This window comes from Phodopus roborovskii, unplaced genomic scaffold, assembly GCF_943737965.1.
Source record: "Phodopus roborovskii unplaced genomic scaffold, PHOROB, whole genome shotgun sequence".
Taxonomy (NCBI): domain Eukaryota; kingdom Metazoa; phylum Chordata; class Mammalia; order Rodentia; family Cricetidae; genus Phodopus; species Phodopus roborovskii.
Genome location: NW_026126651.1, coordinates 10919067 through 10944510, shown reverse-complemented (window position 1 = coordinate 10944510; position 25444 = coordinate 10919067). Strand labels below are relative to the sequence as shown.

The window sequence follows — 25444 nt, the reverse complement described above, 5'->3', positions numbered from 1 at the left end:
ACAATATACTATTTAAATGTCTCATTTATTTCTAATTTCTACTTCTAAGAAGCACATGAATTTGACCTACAACACAGAAGTATAAACTGTAAAGCAAATAACAAGATAAGCATATCAACAATAGACATCAACAGAGATACACACACAAAATGACACTGAACTAAAAATAACAAACCCAGAAACACCTGCATTTCCTACAAAATTTTCCCAGGACCAAATTAAAATTGGAATCAACACATTACATTTCTCCATGAAACAACAACAACAACAAATATATGACAGCCAAAGTTGGACATGACTTTACATTGATTTGAGACATTGTCTTTACTGACTTACTTTATTTGTATTTTGTTCAGGTTAAAAGCTTGAAGATCTGCTTACACTTCAGGAAAAAGTGGTAAGCCATCATATTGGTTATGCTGATATCCATTTTGTTTTCTCAGAACCTTCATGCCATATATTCAGAGATAGAGATAAGTATCCACATGAGAATCCTTCTAATGTGGTCTCTATTGTGAAGTGTTTATCCCCTCTTTCAGCAAGTATAATTTTCATCATTTTTCTGTTGTAGAAGGTTTTAGATTTATGAAACACTAATTGTGGAATAACCGAGAAAAGATAATGGCACAAAAACCAAACATCTACTGAGACTTTCATCTTTCTAACCAGAAAATATCTCACCTGTGTGTAGAAACCAGTTATAAATTCAGTGTTCATCTCCAATGTGAGGTTTTCAGTTTTAGAGTGAGTATCGATGCTAAAGCTTTTTAAGATTCTTATCTCATTCATGTCTAGCATGCTGACATTAATATTCTATGTATTCACAACAGGCTTTCTTATCCTCTGTGCTGTAAATGAGGACCATCACTGTATACTATGAAGGCCTTAGAAGCACTAGCATTAATAAATAGGCTTTAGGGGGAGACAGAGATCCTTAGAAACAATTTTTCAAACTAGATCCATGATCTTTCAGATCACTTGTAATTATCATACCCCATTAGAAATGTTCTATATTTACTTCCCAAGCATGTTTTAAATGACTTCCCATCCCCTTAAAGAGACAATTCACATGCATATGTCTCATTGCATGATCACAAGAACAAAGACTTGACATCAAACTAGGTGCTTATCTGCTCATCCACAGATGAAGGCAAATATATATATATATATATATATATATATATATATACATATATATATATATATGGACATAATCAAGAAAATTTTTAATTTATGATAGTGAAGCAGAAAATCTAGACTCAAAAATAAAATTAGATATGCTCTTATATGCACATTTGAGTGTCCCTTTGATACACATACATATTAATGCATAACTGAGGGCAGTTTAAGACCCTGAAAATAAAACTAGAACCATGAAGGAAGAATATAAAGGGCCAGGAGGATGCATCAACATTTGTTTCATAAAGTAGACGGATTGCTAACATTTGAAGCCGTAAAAGTGCAAGTAGGTGTATATGAGAAAAGAGAGGAACAGGGAAAAATAGAACTATGAAAACACAGTACTTACGAATATCTCATCAGGTAACTTCCAACGTTGTATACTAATTGAAAATTTCTTGTAGAAAGATCATGGAATATTTTTTAATCAATGACATTTTTTTTATTTTATACTTTAAAACTCAGTCATCTCAGATGAATATTTCAAGTTTTCTTTTATGTCTAATTTGTCTTGAGCAACCTTTGTCACATTTACTCATGCTGAGTTTATCAGTTACTATGTACAGATCATAGTACAAAGTCTACTGGACAATTTTCTTTTTCTTTCACATCACAGTCTTCACAGAAACCATCTGGCGCTGGGCTTTTTTGCTTGGAAGATTTTGATTAGTACCTCCATGTCATTATGAGATATAGATCTATTTATATTGTTTATCTTTTCTTGATCTAATTTTGGTATGTGATACCTATACAGAAAATCATCCATTTCCTTTCAATTTTCCAGTTTTTTAGAGTACAGGATTTCAATGTATGAACTGATTATTCTCAAAATTTCCCCAGTGTCTGTTGTTATGTCTATATTTTCATTTGTGATCCTGTTAATTTGGATATTATCTCTCTGCCTTTTATTTAGTTTGTAAAAAACTTTGTCTCTCTTCTTGAAGAAAAATCTCATTGTTGTATTTATTCTTTGTGTTGTTTTCCTTGTTTCTACTTTTCTTTCTGTTCTAGAGCTTTCAGGTATGTTGTTAAGTCACTAGTCTGGGTATTCTATAGCATGTAGTACTATGAACTTTTGTCTTAACACTGCTTTCAAGGTGTCCCATAAGTTTGGATATGTTGTGCCTTTATTTTCTATTGAATTCTAGGAAGTCTTTCATTTCTTTCTTCATTTATTCTTTGACCCAGCAGTATTTAAGTTGAGAGTTGTTCAGTTTCCATGAGTCTGTATGGTTTTTATTGTTTATATTGTTGATCCAATAAAGCACAAGGAGTTATTCCGATTTTGTTTGTGTAAATTGAGGTTTTCATTGTGACTGAGTATGTGATCAGTTTTAGAGAAGTTTCCCTGAGATGCTAAAAATCAGTATATTCTTTTGTGTTTTTGTGAAATGTGTATTGATATCTGCTAAGTCCATTTGAGTTATGACATGTTACTTCTCTTTTTTTCTCTGTTAAGTTTCTGTCTGGCAGACCTATCCATTGGTGAATTGTGTTGATGAAGTCTCCCACTACTGATGTGTGGGTTTGGTGTGTGATTTAAGATTTAGAATTTGCTTTTTTTTTTCAAATCAAATGTGTATGCCCTTGTGTTTGGGTTATAAATGTTCAGAATTTAGGCTTCAACTTGATGGATTTTATTCCTGTGATGAACATTAATTGTTCCTCTCTGTTTCATTGATTAATTTTAGTTTGAAATATACATTGTTAGATATTAGGATAGCTACCCCAGTATGCTTCTTAAGTCATTTGATTTGCAAATCCTTTCTTAATATTTTACTCTGGGCTAATGCCTGTTGGAAGTGTGCATCTTGTATGCATCCAAAGGCTGGATCCTGTTTTCATTTCCATTCTGTTAGTCTGTGTCTTTTTATAGGCAATTTTAATTCACTATTATTAAGGGGTATTAATGACCAGTGATTACTAATTCTTATTATTTTAGGGGTTTTGTTGGTGGTGGTAGTGGGTTTGTATTTGCCTTCTTTGGGATTTTCTGGTATGAGATAATGTATTGCCTGTGGTTTCTTAGGTGTTGTTCAATTTCTTTTGTTTGAATTTCCTTTCCAATACTTTCTGTAGTGCTGGATTTGTGGATAGGTATTGTATAAATCTGGTTTGTTCATGAAATATCCTGATTCTCCATCTATAGTGATTGATAACATTGTTTCATATAGTAGTCTGAAATGGCATCCCTGGTCTCTTAGCATCTGCAAAATGTCTGTCTAGGACCTTCTGGCTCTTAATGTCTCCACTTATAATTCTGGTGTAATTATAGTAGGTTTGGCTTCATATGGTACTTAGCCCCTTTTCTTTTGCAGCTCTTAATATTCTTTCTTTAATCTCTCTGTTTTGATATTTGATTATCATGTAGTAAGGATTCTTTTTTCCTTTATTTTCTTTGGTCTTGTCTATTTTGATATTTTGTAAGCTTCTTGTTGCTTCTTCAGCATGCCCTTCTTTAGGGTGAAGAAGTTTTCTATGATTTTGTTGAATATATTTTCTGTGCCTCTGATCCAGAATTCTTGTCCTTCTATCTCTATTTTTATTAGATTTGATCTTTTTCATAGTCTCCTAGATTTATTGGATTTGTGTGTGTGTGTGTGCGTGTGTTAAGAAATATTTGGATTTAACATTTCCTTCAACCAATTAATCTTTTCTTCTTTTTTATCTTCAACACTTGAGATTCTTCTGTCCATCTCGTCCATTCTGCTGGAGATGCCTTCATCTGTAGTTCTTGTTTACTTTTCCTGATTATTTATTTCCAGAATTTCCTTAGTTTCTGTGTCCTTTATTGCCTCTATTTCAATTTTCAAGTCTTAATCTCTTTCCTTCACCTGTTTGATTCCTTTATCATTGTTTTCTTGTAGGGATCTATTGATTGCTTCCAATTTTTTGTTTGTCTTTTCTTATTTCATCTTGGGGCCTCTTTCATCTTCATAAAATTATTTTAAGTTTGTTCCAACTTACTTCATCTGCTTTGGGGTATTCAGGTCTTGGTGTTGTAGAAACTCTTGGTTCTGATGGTGCCATATTGCCCTTTATGTTGTTTAATGTATTCTTACACTGGTGTTTAACATCTGTTATTCTGGCTGGCTGGTGTAGATGGTGTTTGCACCTATAAGAAATACTCTATTACCAATTGGTATGGGTAGCACTTGAACCTATAGGATCTGCTGATTTTGCCAGAGTGGGCTATCCTCAGGAAAGATGCTGGGATAGATTTGCTTGAGTGACAGAGTGGGTCTTGTGGGAAGAAAGTCCACTGAGTGACTACAGCGGTGGTATAGATTGTGCACAGTTCTCTCATCTTCTGGCAGGCTGTTGGGCACTGCACCAGAGAAATGGATTTCTACAAATTTAGGGGGCAGGGGCAAGTTTTCTCACTGGAGCTGAAATGGGAAAGGTAGGGCATGGGATGTCCCCTGGGGCTTGTGGCCTAGAGATTGGTTCAGTTTTGCTGGAAGACCAGTCACCCACTTGTTTTTCCAACTGGTATAAGTGGTATTTATGCATATAGGGGCAACCAGGGGATGGTTGACCAAAGGGAAGATGACGTGGTACTTGGGAGTAGACAATAGAGTGGGTCTTGTGGGGACAGACTAAAGTGGGTGTCAGCTGTGGTAGTATGGCCTGCTTGCAGGACTCTCATTTGCTGGCCAGCTGATGGATCTTTCACAATAGAGTATTTTGATATCACATTTATTTCATATTTGAACTAGGGTACAAAAGACAACCTATGCTTGCTGATTCAGATTCAATACTTATATTTTGAAACTGAGAAACATGTTTCTACACAATTATGTTTTTCATTTTCAAGAACTAGAAGAAAAAAATTTATGTGGTCCCTCCTGGGTGTGGAAATTCTCAGATAAATGGAGAGGACTTCTCTGGATCAATGATGATAACACTTGTCTGAGGATGCTGAGCGACTCATGCCAATGGGAATCTGAGGTCCAGATATGAAATCCTCTGAGAACAGCAGTTAGTGTTTCAGAGATTGGCTTATTCTCCTCAGTTTTCACAGATTACTTATAATTGTGCAATCTGGCCTTATGGTCTTAGATTATGAGCGTTTCTTGACAGTGTCCCAAGTGCACCATGATACCTGCTTCATTTCTTTCAAACTGAAAAGTACTGTAATTAGTGATGCACTATACATATGTACATATGTATTTAAATTAGTGAGAAATGTAGCTATAAAAGGGATGGAATAAAATGAGGGCATGCAATGAGAAAATTGACTTCCCAGATCTCTAGCATTCTCATCAAAATATGTCTTTCTTTCATTAGACACTGCACAAGGGATAGAAAGTGGGCCTAATTGCTGCAATTAAAGTATATTACAATACTGTAGTCTGTGTCTGTCCACCTTTTCAATCTCATGTGCTGCATCAATATTTACATCTCAAGTTAGTTTTGTGGAGCATTTATTCTATGTATGTAGATAGTGAAATTGTCAAGATTCAGGTAATCAGTGTTACTTGGGGATGTTAATGTGCATCTTAATGTATATGATAGCAGGTCAAAATGGCTTTACCAAGGCGATCTTAACTGTTTTCCTTCCTGGAACTATTCATGTATGTCTCTCTTGGAAGAGGGACCACATGAATAAGAGGGGAATTATGAGCAAGAGGGGGAAAACCACAGAGACAGCTGTCCCAAGCTAGTCGGAGCTCATAGACTATGGACTGATAGCTGAGGAGCCTGTATTTAACTAAACTAGACCCTCAGAATGTGGGTGACAGTTATATGTCTTGATCTGTTTGGGGACATCTCTAAGTTCTGACATATTTTGCTGTGAATGCTGAAATATTTCATTAGAATTTTCAATAATCATCACCTTTGTAAGATACCAGAGTTACTTAAGTATATTTCATGGCATGGCCTTATAAGATTTAAGAAAACTGTTTATTGCAAGTCTGCATAAAATTCAAGAGAAACACATAATGGGGCATGCTCGGGCTCATAATCAAATAATAGCAATAATTACTGGTACATTAAATTTTTCTTCAAAGGGATCACTAAAACAGATCTTCTGTAATTGAAGTGAAAAATGACAACATGGTATATCTCATCCAGACACAAATACACTAACTACAGGTCCTCTGCCAAAGAAAATGCATATAATATTATTGTTGACATTTACTAACCAGATACACATCCACGATGGTGAAACATTGTGATACACATTGAAGGCTTCTACATAGTAATGAGAGTTGCATGATGAAATGTAAAGTCCATTCTGGACTGTGAGACAAAAGACAAACTTAGTGGTTTGATGAGGAGATGAGGATGAATAAAAGAAGGGGACAAGAGGAGGAAGTTGAATGGAAAATATCCCATAATGTAAATGTTCTCACGAAATCCAACACCTGGATTACCCACCTATTCAAAATAAGTTGAGGATGACCGTTGCCATTTTAAACATGTGCATCATATATTATCCACTCCTTTTGTGAAAAAGTTGATTTCTGCTTATGAAGCAAGCCAAATTTAAATGTCAGTAGAGTGTATCTTACCAGTAACTGTGGCAAATTAGAAAATGATATTTTTTTCATCTCATTTTTGCAACAATAGGCAGGAGACCATTGACTCCTTCTGTGTATGGTTCAGTACATCTGCTTAGAAGCTAAGAAACAAGCCTGCTGCCACATGCAGTTCATCTATTTCAAAGCTAAAGTAACTAGCTATTCCTGGGTTCACGTGGCATTGGAAAGACTCTTGTGTTTAGAGTGGACTTTTCTGGATAGATGATGACAACAAGTCTCTGAGGATGGTGGTCGACTATACAAATGGCAATCTGAGGTCCAGACACGAGGTCCTATTAAAAATAATGATGTTTCCACAATATGGCTAGTGCTCTTCTGTTTTCCAAAACGTCCCCAAAAGGGGAGATAATTTAGAGTAGAATGGAGACCTTCATGGGCAAAATTTTATTAGGGAAACCTGAGTGGAAAACCTAAGCTTAGTCTACTACAGTTGTACATGGTTGAAACATAGACACCCTGAAAGCAATCAGATTGGCTATATAAGTCACATATTCTAGAAGAAAAGTATATTTCTTTCAGACACACAGAGGCTCCTTGCAAACATGAATCAAGCATTGTACATAATCAGAAATCAGTGCAGTTCCTCAAGATTCTAGAAAGTCTCGGCTTTATGAAGCATTTCAGTAAAGCTCTTACTGTACAAGGCTATAGAATCCACCCAAGTAATAAATATAGTTAATGACAGATGTCAAAAGAACTAGTAACTTGGCTGAATTATCTGAATATTGACATATGTATATCACACAGTGTTTACTGACTCCTCACTCTTGGCATATGTCCATTGTGAGCTTGAACACAGGTGTGAAGTAATCTGAACTAACATGTTAGTGTTAGGACGAGTAGCTCAGTATGTACAGCATGAGACTCTTAATCGCAGGTGTTGGGAACAAGTCCCATGTTGGGTGCCATTTTCTTAGGAGCATTTTTCTATTTGCCTTGTCCCAAACTGTGCCAGCACCAAAGAACAGAGACACTATTAGATAAAATGCAGATGGCCTGCTATGAGTATTTCTATTTGACTAGCTCTTTCTTAAATATTAAACCATTTCTATTGATGTAAATGTATCCATGTGTTCTTGACTTCCCAACAAGAGAGGATGGAGTTTGTCTCTCTTTGTCCTCCATGTTGAATCAACTTCCTAATTCCCTTCAAAAACTCCTTGTCTCCTAGTGCTGCCTATCTTCCTTCCTATTGGCCAACATTGCTATATTCATTAACTTATCCAAGAAAAGTTTTGAGAGAATGACTTCTCCCTTCGCTTTTATTATAGTTAATATATCCTGCCTGAGGGCTACTGTCACTATCACTTTTTTGTACTTCTCAAGTATCTTTTTGTTTACGTTATTTGGGGTACATGTGTTTTCTTATAAGGGATTGGAAAGGACGAAAATGTATCACTTCAAGAGACGACAAAATTTCAGGAGAAATAGGAAGGAAGCTCATTGTTTTTTACCTATTTACAGTAATAGCATGGAGAAAGTTGGCCACAGGGCATACATTGTACTCTGCTCATGTAAACATCCATGATATTTTTAATTTCTCCATTGTTGCAGGTTATAATCGCAAAGGGCTATATACTTCATGTAGGACAGGTGAGCCTAGAACCTGATTCCTTCTTCCTGACACCTCTCTTATTTTGACTGGGGATTTCCCACCCATAGATTCTATGACACGTGTAGTCCGAGGAATAGAGTTGCTATGATTTCCCTTAATCGGAAGTTACGTTAGGAATTAACACAAAACTAAACCAAATGATGGGTTACAACCCATTTCAGTCCTGCAAAAATTGGCACAATTTTTTTTGAGTTCCATTTCTTTTTTTATTATTATTATTTTATTTAATTTAATTTTATATAACAAAGTCCAATTAAATGAAAACAAACATTTATACACAATATTTGGAATTTGGACGTCATTCTTTCCAAATTATTTCCTGCTGGTAAGGGGCGCTGTCTTGGGGGGGATTCGAAGAAGATTCAGATATCCTGGCTGTAGTCTGTAGGGCTGTTTTGTCCAGCTGTTTTGAATGTAGGATCAGCTTGTACTCTGTTTCAGGCCGTCTGGCGTGATCAAACCACATTAGTCTGGAAGGAATCCACATCTTTTCATTTTCTGTGGAAACAAAAATTGAAATCCTTTTCCACAGTAACTTGTAAATTGGCACAATTTTAAGTCAATTCTATTCTCAGGATAGTGAAAACGTAATCAAATATTACTGTGCAAACCATGTTTGGATATTTAAAACCCACACATGTACGCAGGGTGTTTTTTAATTTCTTTCTTAACAAACTAAATGAGAAGCCTCCTTTTCCAAGATGAATATGAACATTGAATCTTCAGCCCTTCCATGGTTTCGTGTTTCATTTTCCTTTAATGCCCACTCATCATATACCCCTGTGTACCCAGTGTAATTAACTTCCCTATTTTGAATAACCCCACAAAATATACAAAAATATTGAAAATCTGAATTTTCTGACACAGTTTGCTGTGAATGCTGACATATTCCTTTTTTCAGAATTTTTACTACTTATCTCTGCAAGATACTGCTGTTACTTTCAGTATGTTTCTTGGCATGTCTGAGGTAGGAACATATGAATTAATGATTTAAGATTATAGAAAACTGTTACTGCACAACTACACGAGCTTTGAGAGAATCAGGTAATACAGTAGGATCATGATCATAAATAATATCAGGAATTAAAGGTACATTAAATCTTTATTTCAAGTGATTGATTGAAACAGATATGATATAATTGAATGGAAAGGACAAAATGGTATGTTAACAAAGACAGTTCTCCTCCAACTCTTACACACCAAACACTAGGTCCTCTGCCACAGAAAATACATATCACATAATTGTTGACATTTGCTGAACAGATACACATCCATGAAGGAGATATAAATCATTGAAGGATTCTACATTTTAATGAGAGTTGTGTGATGAATTGAAAGTCCAGTCTGGACTGTGAGCCAAACAATAATCTTAGTGGGTAGATGAAGGAGATGAGGATGAGAAATAGAGGGGGGTAGGAGGAAGTGCAAATGATTGGAACAAACAGCTCTTGATGTAAATACTCCATCAAATTTCAAGACATGGATTGACTATTCAAACTAATGTGAGGATGACCCTTGTCATTTTAGATGTGTTCTTCCTTCACACCCACAGCTTTTTGTGAAAAAAAAAAAAAGCCAATTTCTGCTTATATAGCCACCCACATTTAAATCTTGTGGAAGTATCTCTTACTTACAAGTAACTGTTCCAATTTGAGAATGACCTTTTTTCCGTTCATATATGCTACAACAGACTTGAGACAATTTACTCAATCTGCATGGGTTTCAGTACCTGTGATTAGAACCTCAGACAAAAGCCTGCTGCCCAAGGCTGATCATTTATTTCAAAGCTTAAGAGAATAACTAGCTATTCCCGGGTTCACAGGGCATTGGGAAGTCTCAGTTGTTTAGAGGGGGCTTGTCTGGATCGATGAGGACAAGTCTCTGAGGACAGTGATCGACTCATACAAATGGCAATCTGAGGTCCAGAAACGAGGTCCTCTTGAAAGCAATGAAGTTTCCACAATATGGCTAGCACTCTTCTGCTTTGAAGGAGGACAGCCAATGGTGCAGACTAGCTTTGGTCTCCTAATTTTTGAAGGAATAACACTTTTGGTAGAGCCAACATGGCCTAATGAATGTTGCATCAAATTGGCAAACACAGGGCCACACCATACTATTTAAACTGTTTTGAAGTTAGTGCCGAATGAAGTCGTTAAAAGAGGGTTAAAAACTTGAGGAAACAGAGAATTCATCAATGAACATCTCACTAGATCTCCCTTCAGAATTTTACACTCCTATATTGGAGACAGACAAGTAGAGAAAACTGCCACAATCCCAGAGATTTTTGAGAGTGAATAATGTCCACCTTTTCTCCAAAATGCCAAAAAAGGGGGGAGATAATTTAACATATTTTTGGAATGTCTCCTTTCTTTTTATTATGTCTCAATTTACCTTGGTGGTAAGGGTCATCTTAGCATCCAGACATAGTGCACGCAATGGCCACCATCTGATATGGAAAACATATTATTCTCATGGGACAAATAGCACTAAATTTAAAGGTTTTGTTGATGATAGTAAGGTCCTTATCATACTTGAGTTTCGATGTGAAACACGAATTACGATGTATGCAACCCACTTTCATTATTATACCATATGTACTTCTTCTATGCTATCGGTTCACACACAAGCATAGTGTCCACACAGATGCACCTTGTAATTCCAAACATCATTTCCCTCTAAGGCATAACTCAAGGGAAGCCCAGGAGCAAAAAATTTGTTCACACACAAAAGAGAAGGAATAAGACACTCTCAGTTCCTCAGGAGGATCATTGAAAGAAAGATACTAAACACATCATTGTTGAGGTCCATCAAAATACACTGGAAAATATATTTTCATGTTTTGCTCACAAAAGAAAATCAGAAACCTTTGCATGTCTTCATAGATAAGTGGAATGGAGACCTTACAGCAATGTTTTATTAGTGTAACCTGAGTGGACCACCAAGCCACTAGTACAGCTGAACATATTTGACACATAGAAATAATGAAAGCAATCATATTCTCTATGTACTACACATATTCTGGAAAAAAAGTATATATATTTAAGAAAGACAAAGGCTCCTTGCAAACTCAAAATCCCGCATATTATACAGTCAGAAATCATTGCAATTCCTCAAGATTCTAGAAAATCTCCATTTCAGGAAGGTTTACTGTTAAGAACTTCCTGTACAAAAATATAGCCTCTTCCAATTTGCCCTTCTGTAGGAGTGAACTTCCAGTATCATAGTGTTCGATAGGCACTGCTAGCAAGGCCTCTGCAACTATCTTTCCTTCCCCCGATATTAGTGGCATTGTCCTGCCTCCCAACACCCATGGTAAAAGTACATAATTTCATCTGATGTTCGTGATGGGCGATTTCTTGGTGGGTTGATATCCACTGGGGCAGCAACTTCTTCTGGCCTACTGGCCACAAGGCTCTGGCATTGTTGATATATTTGTACGTGCATGGCACACTGAAGTGCAACACTAGCATGGCTCTAATGAGGGAGAATGTCTCCAGACACCAAGACCTGGCACCCTTGTAGGCTGGGTAGGTCCAACTAAGTACCAAGTGAGTAGGGATCCTGTCCTGCACAATTGTCAGGGATTTCCAGAGGGTAATGAGAATTTTCTTGGCAATCACAAATGCATACCAGGTTGTGGATATAGTCAGGAACAGATCAGAGTAAAAGGTGACATGTTTAAAAAGGCCATGCTGATTGTCTTGCAAAAAGACTTGTGTCTCAAGTAGCCGTGACAGTGTGTATTTGGTGAATTTGTGTTAGATTCAAATGACATGAGTTGGGCAGACTGGTAGCCATCATTGAGTTTTTTCATAACTTCCACATTCATTTTAAAAGAAAGTGGACAAATTACCCTGCTGGGGGACCACTGGGGGTTCATGTATGTGTTTTCATGTTGCAAAAAGCTCGACAGGTCACACTATGCTCATATAAACGTGCACCATAAGAGCCAACTGAGCAACATTATTTCCTTGCAGGAGAAGAATGCTGGCTGAAATTTCTACATTTCTTCAGGTTGGTCGATTTGGCACTACTGGTAAGCAACATGGTTTGTGTCACAGTAACATATTGATCTGTTCTGTCTGATATCCTGGGTCTATGATGACAAACCAATGTCATGAAGAGAGGTGATGACATAAAAATCATGCTCAATAGGATTACGCTGAGGCCCGTTGAACAGAATGGGGCACCAATGGAGGCCTAGTCTACTTGGTCTTTCTTGTAGGCCAAGTGCCAGGCCCTCATTGGCTCAGCATGGTGTTCCTGCTCTGTGGAATCCAGTGAACTCCATGTGCCTTTCTGTAGTAGTGAACTCGATGTTCACTCCCAAGGCTCTTTGAGTCTCACTCTGTACTATTCAAGGTTGCAATCCCCCCCCCCAAGACAATGCTCATGGGCCACTCTTCTCTCCTGTCTTTCAGTGATCGGCATGCCTTCCTTGACCATGTGCCATGTGGATTATGGTAAGTGGAAAGCATTACTTAATCGCCTGACACTATGCAGATCATGGGTCCTCACCTTCCACTGTAGACCTCACGGTATTTTAGCCGTTGGGCACCCAACACGGCCTTTCTTTGGGGGATGCCCTACTCTGAAACCTATGTGGACAGGGAGATACTCAAACTGCACTCACTTCAAGAGTTTGAAGACCTGGGGATTGGGACATACCAAACTAAGCATTTATTGCAGGGGGGTTGCGGACAGGATTCTCAGTTCCTCGGATTGCAAAGCTCTGTGATAGCATGAATGGAACCTTATTCCCTGCCTTTAAAAATATTTCTAGTTACCATCCAGATTGGGGCTTCCAGGGCAAGAGTTTCAAGTTCTCATTACCTCAGAAGTGTTTCATGATACACACTTGCACAAATAGCAGCTCAGAACGGCCTTAGTGCAGACCTCAGATTCCATGATGATCAATCACTCTGATAATTTACTAGATTAGTAAACCATAGGATGACTTTCAGTACCCTAGTGCTGGAAGTGCACTGCAGGCACGTCCCTTTCTACTCTCTTTCCTTCCCCTGATATCAGTGGCATTGTCCTGCCTCCCAACGCCCATGCTACAAGTACACAGTTTCATCTGATGTTGATGAGAGGCAGTTTCTTGGTGGGTTGATATCCACTGGGGCAGCAACTTCTTCTGGCCTACTGGCCACAAGGCTCTGGCATTGTTGTTATATTTGTACGTGCATGGCACACTGAAGTGCAAAACTAGCATGGCTCTAGTGAGGGAGAATGTCTCCAGACACCAATACCTGGCACCTCTTGTAGGCTGGGTAGGTCCAATTAAGTACCGAGTGAGTAGGGATCCTGTCCTGCACAATTGTCTGTGATTTCCAGAGGGTAATGAGAATTTTCCTGGCAATCACAAATGCATACCAGGTTGTGGACCTAGTCAGGAACCGTTCAGAGGTCACAAGATGACATGTTTAAAAAGGCCCTGCTGTTTAACTTGCCAAAACTCTTGTTTCTAATGTAGAGTGTGACAGTAGGATTCAGGGTGAATTTTTGTTAGCGTCAAATGACATGGGGAGGGTGGGCAGACTGGTAGCCATCATTTAGTTTTTTTTCTTTAACTTTGCCATGCATTTTAAAAGCAAGTGGCCAAATTACCCTGCTGGGGGACCATTGGGGATTCATATCTGGGTTTTCATGTTGCTGGATGCTCCACAGGTCCCATTTTGCTCACATAAACGTGCACCATAAGAGCCAACTGAGCAAACTCATTTCTTGCAGGAGAAGAACGCTGGCTGAAATGTCTTCAGTTCCTCAGCTTGGTCGATTTGGCACTCCTGGTAAGCAACATGGTTTGTGTCACAGTAACATATTGATCTGTTCTGTCTGATATCCTGGGTCCATGATGACAAACCAATGTCATGAAGAGAGGTGATGACATAAAAATCATGCTCAATAGGATTACGCTGAGGCCCATTGAACAGAATGGGGCACCAATGGAGGCCTAGTCTACTTGGTCTTTCTTGTAGGCCAAGTCCCAGGCCCTCATTGGCTCAGCATGGTGACCCTGCTCTGTGGAATCCAGTGAACTCCATGTGCCCTTCTGTAGGAGTGAACTCGATGTTCACTCCCAAGGCTCTTTGAGTCTCACTCTGTACTATTCAGGGTTGCGACCCCACCCCCAAGACAATGCTCATGGGCCACTCTTCTCTCCTGTCTTTCAGTGATCGGCATGCCTTCCTTGACCATGTGCCATGTGGATTATGGTAAGTGGAAAGCATTACTTAATCGCCTGACACTCTGCAGATCATGGGTCCTCACCTTCCACTGTAGACCCAACACGGCCTTTCTTTGGGGGATGCCCTACTCTGAAACCTATGTAGACAGGGACATACTCAAACTGCACTCACTTCAAGAGTTTAAAGACCTGGGGATTGGGACATACCAAACTAAGCATTTATTGCAGGGGGGTTGCAGACAGGATTCTCAGTTCCTCGGATTGCACAGCTCTGTGATAGCATGAATGGAACCTTATTCCCTGCCTTTAAAAATATTTCTAGTTACCATCCAGATTGGGCCTTCCAGGGCAAGAGTTTCAAGTTCTCATTACCTCAGAAGTGTTTCATGATACACACTTGCACAAATAGCAGCTCAGAACGGCCTTAGTGCAGACCTCAGATTCCATGATGATCAATCACTCTGATAATTTACTAGATTAGTAAACCATAGGATGACTTTCAGTACCCTAGTGCTGGAAGGGCACTGCAGGCACGTCCTTTTCTACTCTCTTTCCTTCCCCTGATATCAGTGGCATTGTCCTGCCTCCCAACGCCCATGCTAGAACTACACGGTTTCATCTGATGTTGATGAGAGGCAGTTTCTTGGTGGGTTGATATCCACTGGGGCAGCAACTTCTTCTGGCCTACTGGCCACAAGGCTCTGGCATTGTTGTTATATTTGTACGTGCATGGCACACTGAAGTGCAAAACTAGCATGGCTCTAGTGAGGGAGAATGTCTCCAGACACCAAGACCTGGCACCCCTTGTAGGCTGGGTAGGTCCAATTAAGTAAGGAGTGAGTAGGGATCCTGTCCTGCACAATTGTCTGTGATTTCCAGAGGGTAATGAGAATTTTCCTGGCAATCACAAATGCATACCAGGTTGTGGACCTAGTCAGGAACCGTTCAGAGGTCACAAGATGACATGTTTAAAAAGGCCCTGCTGTTTAACTTGCCAAAACTCTTGTTTCTAATGTAGAGTGTGACAGTAGGATTCAGGGTGAATTTTTGTTAGCGTCAAATGACATGGGGAGGGTGGGCAGACTGGTAGCCATTATTTAGTTTTTTTTCTTAACTTTGCAAGGCATTTTAAAAGCAAGTGGCCAAATTACCCTGCTGGGGGACCATTGGGGATTCATATCTGGGTTTTCATGTAGCTGGATGCTCCACAGGTCCCATTTTGCTCACATAAACGTGCACCATAAGAGCCAACTGAGCAAACTCATTTCTTGCAGGAGAAGAACGCTGGCTGAAATGTCTTCAGTTCCTCAGCTTGGTCGATTTGGCACTCCTGGTAAGCAACATGGTTTGTGTCACAGTAACATATTGATCTGTTCTGTCTGATATCCTGGGTCTATGATGACAAACCAATGTCATGAAGAGAGGTGATGACATAAAAATCATGCTCAATAGGATTACGCTGAGGCCCGTTGAACAGAATGGGGCACCAATGGAGGCCTAGTCTACTTGGTCTTTCTTGTAGGCCAAGTCCCAGGCCCTCATTGGCTCAGCATGGTGTTCCTGCTCTGTGGAATCCAGTGAACTCCATGTGCCCTTCTGTAGGAGTGAACTCGATGTTCACTCCCAAGGCTCTTTGAGTCTCACTCTGTACTATTCAGGGTTGCGACCCCACCCCCAAGACAATGCTCATGGACCACTCTTCTCTCCTGTCTTTCAGTGATTGGCATGCCTTCCTTGACCATGTGCCATGTGGATTATGGTAAGTGGAAAGCATTACTTAATCGCCTGACACTCTGCAGATCATGGATCCTCACCTTCCACTGTAGACCTCACGGAATTTTAGCCGTTGCGCACCCAACACGGCCTTTCTTTGGGGGATGCCCTACTCTGAAACCTATGTTGACAGGGACATACTCAAACTGCACTCACTTCAAGAGTTTGAAGACCTGGGGATTGGGACATACCAAACTAAGCATTTATTGCAGGGGGGTTGCAGACAGGATTCTCAGTTCCTCGGATTGCACAGCTCTGTGATAGCATGAATGGAACCTTATTCCCTGCCTTTAAAAATAGTTCTAGTTACCATCCAGATTTGCGCTTCCAGGGCAAGAGTTTCAAGTTCTCATTACCTCAGAAGTGTTTCATGATACAGACTTGCACAAATAGCAGCTCAGAACGGCCTTAGTGCAGACCTCAGGTTCCATGATGATCAATCACATTGATAATTTACTAGATTAGTAAACCATAGGATGACTTTCAGTACCCTAGTGCTGGAAGGGCACTGCCAGCAAGTCCTTTTCTACTCTCTTTCCTTCCCCTGATATCAGTGGCATTGTCCTGCCTCCCAACGCCCATGCTACAAGTACACAGTTTCATCTGATGTTGATGAGAGGCAGTTTCTTGGTGGGGTGATATCCACTGGGGCAGCAACTTCTTCTGGCCTACTGGCCACAAGGCTCTGGCATTGTTGTTATATTTGTACGTGCAAGGCACACTGAAGTGCAAAACGAGCATGGCTCTAGTGAGGGAGAATGTCTCCAGACACCAAGACCTGGCACCCCTTGTAGGCTGGGTAGGTCCAATTAAGTAAGGAGTGAGTAGGGATCCTGTCCTGCACAATTGTCTGTGATTTCCAGAGGGTAATGAGAATTTTCCTGGCAATCACAAATGCATACCAGGTTGTGGACCTAGTCAGGAAACGTTCAGAGGTCACAAGATGACATGTTTAAAAAGGCGCTGCTGTTTAACTTGCCAAAAATCTTGTTTCTAATGTAGAGTGTGACAGTAGGATTCAGGGTGAATTTTTGTTAGCGTCAAATGACATGGGGAGGGTGGGCAGACTGGTAGCCATCATTTAGTTTTTTTTTCTTAACTTTGCCATGCATTTTAAAAGCAAGTGGCCAAATTACCCTGCTGGGGGACCATTGGGGATTCATATCTGGGTTTTCATGTTGCTGGATGCTCCACAGGTCCCATTTTGCTCACATAAACGTGCACCATAAGAGCCAACTTAGCAAACTCATTTCTTGCAGGAGAAGAACGCTGGATGAAATTTCTTCAGTTCCTCAGCTTGGTCGATTTGGCACTCCTGGTAAGCAACATGGTTTGTGTCACAGTAACATATTGATCTGTTCTGTCTGATATCCTGGGTCTATGATGACAAACCAATGTCATGAAGAGAGGTGATGACATAAAAATCATGCTCAATAGGATTACGCTGAGGCCCGTTGAACAGAATGGGGCACCAACGGAGGCCTAGTCTACTTGGTCTTTCTTGTAGGCCAAGTCCCAGGCCCTCATTGGCTCAGCATGGTGTTCCTGCTCTGTGGAATCCAGTGAACTCCATGTGCCCTTCTGTAGGAGTGAACTTGATGTTCACTCCCAAGGCTCTTTGAGTCTCACTCTGTATTATTCAGGGTTGTGACCCCACCCCCAAGACAATGCTCATGGGCCACTCTTCTCTCCTGTCTTTCAGTGATCGGCATGCCTTCCTTGACCATGTGCCATGTGGATTATGGTAAGTGGAAAGCATTACTTAATCGCCTGACACTCTGCAGATCATGGGTCCTCACCTTCCACTGTAGACCTCACGGTATTTTAGCCATTGGGCACCCAACACGGCCTTTCTTTGGGGGATGCCCTACTCTGAATCCTATGTGGACAGGGACATACTCAAACTGCACTCACTTCAAGAGTTTGAAGACCTGGGGATTGGGACATACCAAACTAAGCATTTATTGCAGGGGTGTTGCAGACAGGATTCTCAGTTCCTCGGATTGCACAGCTCTGTGATAGAATGAATGGAACCTTATTCCCTGCCTTTAAAAATAGTTCTAGTTACCATCCAGATTGGGCCTTCCAGGGCAAGAGTTTCAAGTCCTCATTACCTCAGAAGTGTTTCATGATACACACTTGCACAAATAGCAGCTCAGAACGGCCTTAGTGCAGACCTCAGATTCCATGATGATCAATCACTCTGATAATTTACTAGATTAGTAAACCATAGGATGACTTTCAGTATCCTAGTGCTGGAAGGGCACTGCCGGCACTTCCTTTTCTACTCTCTTTCCTTCCCCTGATATCAGTGGCATTGTCCTGCCTCCCAACGCCCATGCTACAAGTACACAGTTTCATCTGATGTTGATGAGAGGCAGGTTCTTGGTGGGTTGATAACCACTGGGGCAGCAACTTCTTCTGGCCTACTGGCCACAAGGCTCTGGCATTGTTGTTTTATTTGTACGTGCATGGCACACTGAAGTGCAAAACTAGCATGGCTCTAGTGAGGGAGAATGTCTCCAGACACCAAGACCTGGCAACCCTTGTAGGCTGGGTAGGTCCAATTAAGTAAGGAGTGAGTAGGGATCCTGTCCTGCACAATTGTCTGTGATTTCCAGAGGGTAATGAGAATTTTCCTGGCAATCACAAATGCATACCAGGTTGTGGACCTAGTCAGGAACCGTTCAGAGGTCACAAGATGACATGTTTAAAAAGGCCCTGCTGTTTAACTTGCCAAAACTCTTGTTTCTAATGTAGAGTGTGACAGTAGGATTCAGGGTGAATTTTTGTTAGCGTCAAATGACATGGGGAGGGTGGGCAGACTGGTAGCCATCATTTAGTTTTTTTTTCTTAACTTTGCCATGCATTTTAAAAGCAAGTGGCCAAATTACCCTGCTGGGGGACCATTGGGGATTCATATCTGGGTTTTCATGTTGCTGGATGCTCCACAGGTCCCATTTTGCTCACATAAACGTGCACCATAAGAGCCAACTTAGCAAACTCATTTCTTGCAGGAGAAGAACGCTGGATGAAATTTCTTCAGTTCCTCAGCTTGGTCGATTTGGCACTCCTGGTAAGCAACATGGTTTGTGTCACAGTAACATATTGATCTGTTCTGTCTGATATCCTGGGTCTATGATGACAAACCAATGTCATGAAGAGAGGTGATGACATAAAAATCATGCTCAATAGGATTACGCTGAGGCCCGTTGAACAGAATGGGGCACCAACGGAGGCCTAGTCTACTTGGTCTTTCTTGTAGGCCAAGTCCCAGGCCCTCATTGGCTCAGCATGGTGTTCCTGCTCTGTGGAATCCAGTGAACTCCATGTGCCCTTCTGTAGGAGTGAACTTGATGTTCACTCCCAAGGCTCTTTGAGTCTCACTCTGTATTATTCAGGGTTGTGACCCCACCCCCAAGACAATGCTCATGGGCCACTCTTCTCTCCTGTCTTTCAGTGATCGGCATGCCTTCCTTGACCATGTGCCATGTGGATTATGGTAAGTGGAAAGCATTACTTAATCGCCTGACACTCTGCAGATCATGGGTCCTCACCTTCCACTGTAGACCTCACGGTATTTTAGCCATTGGGCACCCAACACGGCCTTTCTTTGGGGGATGCCCTACTCTGAATCCTATGTGGACAGGGACATACTCAAACTGCACTCACTTCAAGAGTTTGAAGACCTGGGGATTGGGACATACCAAACTAAGCATTTATTGCAGGGGTGTTGCAGACAGGATTATCAGTTCCTCGGATTGCACAGCTCTGTGATAGAATGAATGGAACCTTATTCCCTGCCTTTAAAAATAGTTCTAGTTACCATCCAGATTGGGCCTTCCAGGGCAAGAGTTTCAAGTCCTCATTACCTCAGAAGTGTTTCATGATACACACTTGCACAAATAGCAGCTCAGAACGGCCTTAGTGCAGACCTCAGATTCCATGATGATCAATCACTCTGATAATTTACTAGATTAGTAAACCATAGGATGACTTTCAGTATCCTAGTGCTGGAAGGGCACTGCCGGCACTTCCTTTTCTACTCTCTTTCCTTCCCCTGATATCAGTGGCATTGTCCTGCCTCCCAACGCCCATGCTACAAGTACACAGTTTCATCTGATGTTGATGAGAGGCAGGTTCTTGGTGGGTTGATAACCACTGGGGCAGCAACTTCTTCTGGCCTACTGGCCACAAGGCTCTGGCATTGTTGTTTTATTTGTACGTGCATGGCACACTGAAGTGCAAAACTAGCATGGCTCTAGTGAGGGAGAATGTCTCCAGACACCAAGACCTGGCAACCCTTGTAGGCTGGGTAGGTCCAATTAAGTAAGGAGTGAGTAGGGATCCTGTCCTGCACAATTGTCTGTGATTTCCAGAGGGTAATGAGAATTTTCCTGGCAATCACAAATGCATACCAGGTTGTGGACCTAGTCAGGAACCGTTCAGAGGTCACAAGATGACATGTTTAAAAAGGCCCTGCTGTTTAACTTGCCAAAACTCTTGTTTCTAATGTAGAGTGTGACAGTAGGATTCAAGGTGAATTTTTGTTAGCGTCAAATGACATTGGGAGGGTGGGCAGACTGGTAGCCATCATTTAGTTTTTTTTTCTTAACTTTGCCATGCATTTTAAAAGCAAGTGGCCAAATTACCCTGCTGGGGGACCATTGGGGATTCATATCTGGGTTTTCATGTTGCTGGATGCTCCACAGGTCCCATTTTGCTCACATAAACGTGCACCATAAGAGCCAACTTAGCAAACTCATTTCTTGCAGGAGAAGAACGCTGGATGAAATTTCTTCAGTTCCTCAGCTTGGTCGATTTGGCACTCCTGGTAAGCAACATGGTTTGTGTCACAGTAACATATTGATCTGTTCTGTCTGATATCCTGGGTCTATGATGACAAACCAATGTCATGAAGAGAGGTGATGACATAAAAATCATGCTCAATAGGATTACGCTGAGGCCCGTTGAACAGAATGGGGCACCAACGGAGGCCTAGTCTACTTGGTCTTTCTTGTAGGCCAAGTCCCAGGCCCTCATTGGCTCAGCATGGTGTTCCTGCTCTGTGGAATCCAGTGAACTCCATGTGCCCTTCTGTAGGAGTGAACTTGATGTTCACTCCCAAGGCTCTTTGAGTCTCACTCTGTATTATTCAGGGTTGTGACCCCACCCCCAAGACAATGCTCATGGGCCACTCTTCTCTCCTGTCTTTCAGTGATCGGCATGCCTTCCTTGACCATGTGCCATGTGGATTATGGTAAGTGGAAAGCATTACTTAATCGCCTGACACTCTGCAGATCATGGGTCCTCACCTTCCACTGTAGACCTCACGGTATTTTAGCCGTTGGGCACCCAACACGCCCTTTCTTTGGGGGATGCCCTACTCTGAATCCTATGTGGACAGGGACATACTCAAACTGCACTCACTTCAAGAGTTTGAAGACCTGGGGATTGGGACATACCAAACTAAGCATTTATTGCAGGGGTGTTGCAGACAGGATTCTCAGTTCCTCGGATTGCACAGCTCTGTGATAGAATGAATGGAACCTTATTCCCTGCCTTTAAAAATAGTTCTAGTTACCATCCAGATTGGGCCTTCCAGGGCAAGAGTTTCAAGTCCTCATTACCTCAGAAGTGTTTCATGATACACACTTGCACAAATAGCAGCTCAGAACGGCCTTAGTGCAGACCTCAGATTCCATGATGATCAATCACTCTGATAATTTACTAGATTAGTAAACCATAGGATGACTTTCAGTATCCTAGTGCTGGAAGGGCACTGCCGGCACTTCCTTTTCTACTCTCTTTCCTTCCCCTGATATCAGTGGCATTGTCCTGCCTCCCAACGCCCATGCTACAAGTACACAGTTTCATCTGATGTTGATGAGAGGCAGGTTCTTGGTGGGTTGATAACCACTGGGGCAGCAACTTCTTCTGGCCTACTGGCCACAAGGCTCTGGCATTGTTGTTTTATTTGTACGTGCATGGCACACTGAAGTGCAAAACTAGCATGGCTCTAGTGAGGGAGAATGTCTCCAGACACCAAGACCTGGCAACCCTTGTAGGCTGGGTAGGTCCAATTAAGTAAGGAGTGAGTAGGGATCCTGTCCTGCACAATTGTCTGTGATTTCCAGAGGGTAATGAGAATTTTCCTGGCAATCACAAATGCATACCAGGTTGTGGACCTAGTCAGGAACCGTTCAGAGGTCACAAGATGACATGTTTAAAAAGGCCCTGCTGTTTAACTTGCCAAAACTCTTGTTTCTAATGTAGAGTGTGACAGTAGGATTCAGGGTGAATTTTTGTTAGCGTCAAATGACATGGGGAGGGTGGGCAGACTGGTAGCCATCATTTAGTTTTTTTTTCTTAACTTTGCCATGCATTTTAAAAGCAAGTGGCCAAATTACCCTGCTGGGGGACCATTGGGGATTCATATCTGGGTTTTCATGTTGCTGGATGCTCCACAGGTCCCATTTTGCTCACATAAACGTGCACCATAAGAGCCAACTTAGCAAACTCATTTCTTGCAGGAGAAGAACGCTGGATGAAATTTCTTCAGTTCCTCAGCTTGGTCGATTTGGCACTCCTGGTAAGCAACATGGTTTGTGTCACAGTAACATATTGATCTGTTCTGTCTGATATCCTGGGTCTATGATGACAAACCAATGTCATGAAGAGAGGTGATGACATAAAAATCATGCTCAATAGGATTACGCTGAGGCCCGTTGAACAGAATGGGGCACCAACGGAGGCCTAGTCTACTTGGTCTTTCTTGTAGGCCAAGTCCCAGGCCCTCATTGGCTCAGCATGGTGTTCCTGCTCTGTGGAATCCAGTGAACTCCATGTGCCCTTCTGTAGGAGTGAACTTGATGTTCACTCCCAAGGCTCTTTGAGTCTCACTCTGTATTATTCAGGGTTGTGACCCCACCCCCAAGACAATGCTCATGGGCCACTCTTCTCTCCTGTCTTTCAGTGATCGGCATGCCTTCCTTGACCATGTGCCATGTGGATTATGGTAAGTGGAAAGCATTACTTAATCGCCTGACACTCTGCAGATCATGGGTCCTCACCTTCCACTGTAGACCTCACGGTATTTTAGCCATTGGGCACCCAACACGGCCTTTCTTTGGGGGATGCCCTACTCTGAATCCTATGTGGACAGGGACATACTCAAACTGCACTCACTTCAAGAGTTTGAAGACCTGGGGATTGGGACATACCAAACTAAGCATTTATTGCAGGGGTGTTGCAGACAGGATTCTCAGTTCCTCGGATTGCACAGCTCTGTGATAGAATGAATGGAACCTTATTCCCTGCCTTTAAAAATAGTTCTAGTTACCATCCAGATTGGGCCTTCCAGGGCAAGAGTTTCAAGTCCTCATTACCTCAGAAGTGTTTCATGATACACACTTGCACAAATAGCAGCTCAGAACGGCCTTAGTGCAGACCTCAGATTCCATGATGATCAATCACTCTGATAATTTACTAGATTAGTAAACCATAGGATGACTTTCAGTATCCTAGTGCTGGAAGGGCACTGCCGGCACTTCCTTTTCTACTCTCTTTCCTTCCCCTGATATCAGTGGCATTGTCCTGCCTCCCAACGCCCATGCTACAAGTACACAGTTTCATCTGATGTTGATGAGAGGCAGGTTCTTGGTGGGTTGATAACCACTGGGGCAGCAACTTCTTCTGGCCTACTGGCCACAAGGCTCTGGCATTGTTGTTTTATTTGTACGTGCATGGCACACTGAAGTGCAAAACTAGCATGGCTCTAGTGAGGGAGAATGTCTCCAGACACCAAGACCTGGCAACCCTTGTAGGCTGGGTAGGTCCAATTAAGTAAGGAGTGAGTAGGGATCCTGTCCTGCACAATTGTCTGTGATTTCCAGAGGGTAATGAGAATTTTCCTGGCAATCACAAATGCATACCAGGTTGTGGACCTAGTCAGGAACCGTTCAGAGGTCACAAGATGACATGTTTAAAAAGGCCCTGCTGTTTAACTTGCCAAAACTCTTGTTTCTAATGTAGAGTGTGACAGTAGGATTCAGGGTGAATTTTTGTTAGCGTCAAATGACATGGGGAGGGTGGGCAGACTGGTAGCCATCATTTAGTTTTTTTTCTTAACTTTGCCATGCATTTTAAAAGCAAGTGGCCAAATTACCCTGCTGGGGGACCATTGGGGATTCATATCTGGGTTTTCATGTTGCTGGATGCTCCACAGGTCCCATTTTGCTCACATAAACGTGCACCATAAGAGCCAACTGAGCAAACTCATTTCTTGCAGGAGAAGAACGCTGGCTGAAATGTCTTCAGTTCCTCAGCTTGGTCGATTTGGCACTCCTGGTAAGCAACATGGTTTGTGTCACAGTAACATATTGATCTGTTCTGTCTGATATCCTGGGTCTATGATGACAAACCAATGTCATGAAGAGAGGTGATGACATAAAAATCATGCTCAATAGGATTACGCTGAGGCCCGTTGAACAGAATGGGGCACCAACGGAGGCCTAGTCTACTTGGTCTTTCTTGTAGGCCAAGTCCCAGGCCCTCATTGGCTCAGCATTGTGTTCCTGCTCTGTGGAATCCAGTGAACTCCATGTGCCCTTCTGTAGGAGTGAACTTGATGTTCACTCCCAAGGCTCTTTGAGTCTCACTCTGTATTATTCAGGGTTGTGACCCCACCCCCAAGACAATGCTCATGGGCCACTCTTCTCTCCTGTCTTTCAGTGATCGGCATGCCTTCCTTGACCATGTGCCATGTGGATTATGGTAAGTGGAAAGCATTACTTAATCGCCTGACACTCTGCAGATCATGGGTCCTCACCTTCCACTGTAGACCTCACGGTATTTTAGCCATTGGGCACCCAACACGGCCTTTCTTTGGGGGATGCCCTATTCTGAATCCTATGTGGACAGGGACATACTCAAACTGCACTCACTTCAAGAGTTTGAAGACCTGGGGATTGGGACATACCAAACTAAGCATTTATTGCAGGGGTGTTGCAGACAGGATTCTCAGTTCCTCGGATTGCACAGCTCTGTGATAGAATGAATGGAACCTTATTCCCTGCCTTTAAAAATAGTTCTAGTTACCATCCAGATTGGGCCTTCCAGGGCAAGAGTTTCAAG

General features: G+C 41.6%; 11 non-coding genes across 11 annotated transcripts; all 11 read left to right on the top strand.

Annotated features, from left to right (window-relative positions):
• Window positions 1–5068: 5068 nt before the first annotated feature.
• LOC127214047 (small nucleolar RNA SNORD109A) lies at window positions 5069–5134 on the top strand. Its single transcript, XR_007833769.1, has one exon. It is a non-coding gene; the product is annotated as a small nucleolar RNA SNORD109A (small nucleolar RNA).
• A 1789-nt stretch (window positions 5135–6923) lies between these two features.
• LOC127214050 (small nucleolar RNA SNORD109A) lies at window positions 6924–6988 on the top strand. The gene has a single exon (XR_007833771.1). It is a non-coding gene; the product is annotated as a small nucleolar RNA SNORD109A (small nucleolar RNA).
• Window positions 6989–10204: 3216 nt separating this feature from the next.
• LOC127214049 (small nucleolar RNA SNORD109A) lies at window positions 10205–10267 on the top strand. Its single transcript, XR_007833770.1, has one exon. It is a non-coding gene; the product is annotated as a small nucleolar RNA SNORD109A (small nucleolar RNA).
• Window positions 10268–12435: 2168 nt separating this feature from the next.
• On the top strand, window positions 12436–12514 carry LOC127213963 (small nucleolar RNA SNORD115). The gene has a single exon (XR_007833690.1). It is a non-coding gene; the product is annotated as a small nucleolar RNA SNORD115 (small nucleolar RNA).
• Window positions 12515–14194: 1680 nt separating this feature from the next.
• Window positions 14195–14273, top strand: LOC127213964 (small nucleolar RNA SNORD115). Its single transcript, XR_007833691.1, has one exon. It is a non-coding gene; the product is annotated as a small nucleolar RNA SNORD115 (small nucleolar RNA).
• Window positions 14274–15925: 1652 nt separating this feature from the next.
• LOC127213962 (small nucleolar RNA SNORD115) lies at window positions 15926–16004 on the top strand. Its single transcript, XR_007833689.1, has one exon. It is a non-coding gene; the product is annotated as a small nucleolar RNA SNORD115 (small nucleolar RNA).
• Window positions 16005–17683: 1679 nt separating this feature from the next.
• LOC127213961 (small nucleolar RNA SNORD115) lies at window positions 17684–17762 on the top strand. Its single transcript, XR_007833687.1, has one exon. It is a non-coding gene; the product is annotated as a small nucleolar RNA SNORD115 (small nucleolar RNA).
• Window positions 17763–19441: 1679 nt separating this feature from the next.
• Window positions 19442–19520, top strand: LOC127213960 (small nucleolar RNA SNORD115). Its single transcript, XR_007833686.1, has one exon. It is a non-coding gene; the product is annotated as a small nucleolar RNA SNORD115 (small nucleolar RNA).
• Window positions 19521–21199: 1679 nt separating this feature from the next.
• LOC127213959 (small nucleolar RNA SNORD115) lies at window positions 21200–21278 on the top strand. The gene has a single exon (XR_007833685.1). It is a non-coding gene; the product is annotated as a small nucleolar RNA SNORD115 (small nucleolar RNA).
• Window positions 21279–22957: 1679 nt separating this feature from the next.
• LOC127213958 (small nucleolar RNA SNORD115) lies at window positions 22958–23036 on the top strand. The gene has a single exon (XR_007833684.1). It is a non-coding gene; the product is annotated as a small nucleolar RNA SNORD115 (small nucleolar RNA).
• Window positions 23037–24714: 1678 nt separating this feature from the next.
• LOC127213954 (small nucleolar RNA SNORD115) lies at window positions 24715–24793 on the top strand. Its single transcript, XR_007833682.1, has one exon. It is a non-coding gene; the product is annotated as a small nucleolar RNA SNORD115 (small nucleolar RNA).
• Window positions 24794–25444: the final 651 nt, after the last annotated feature.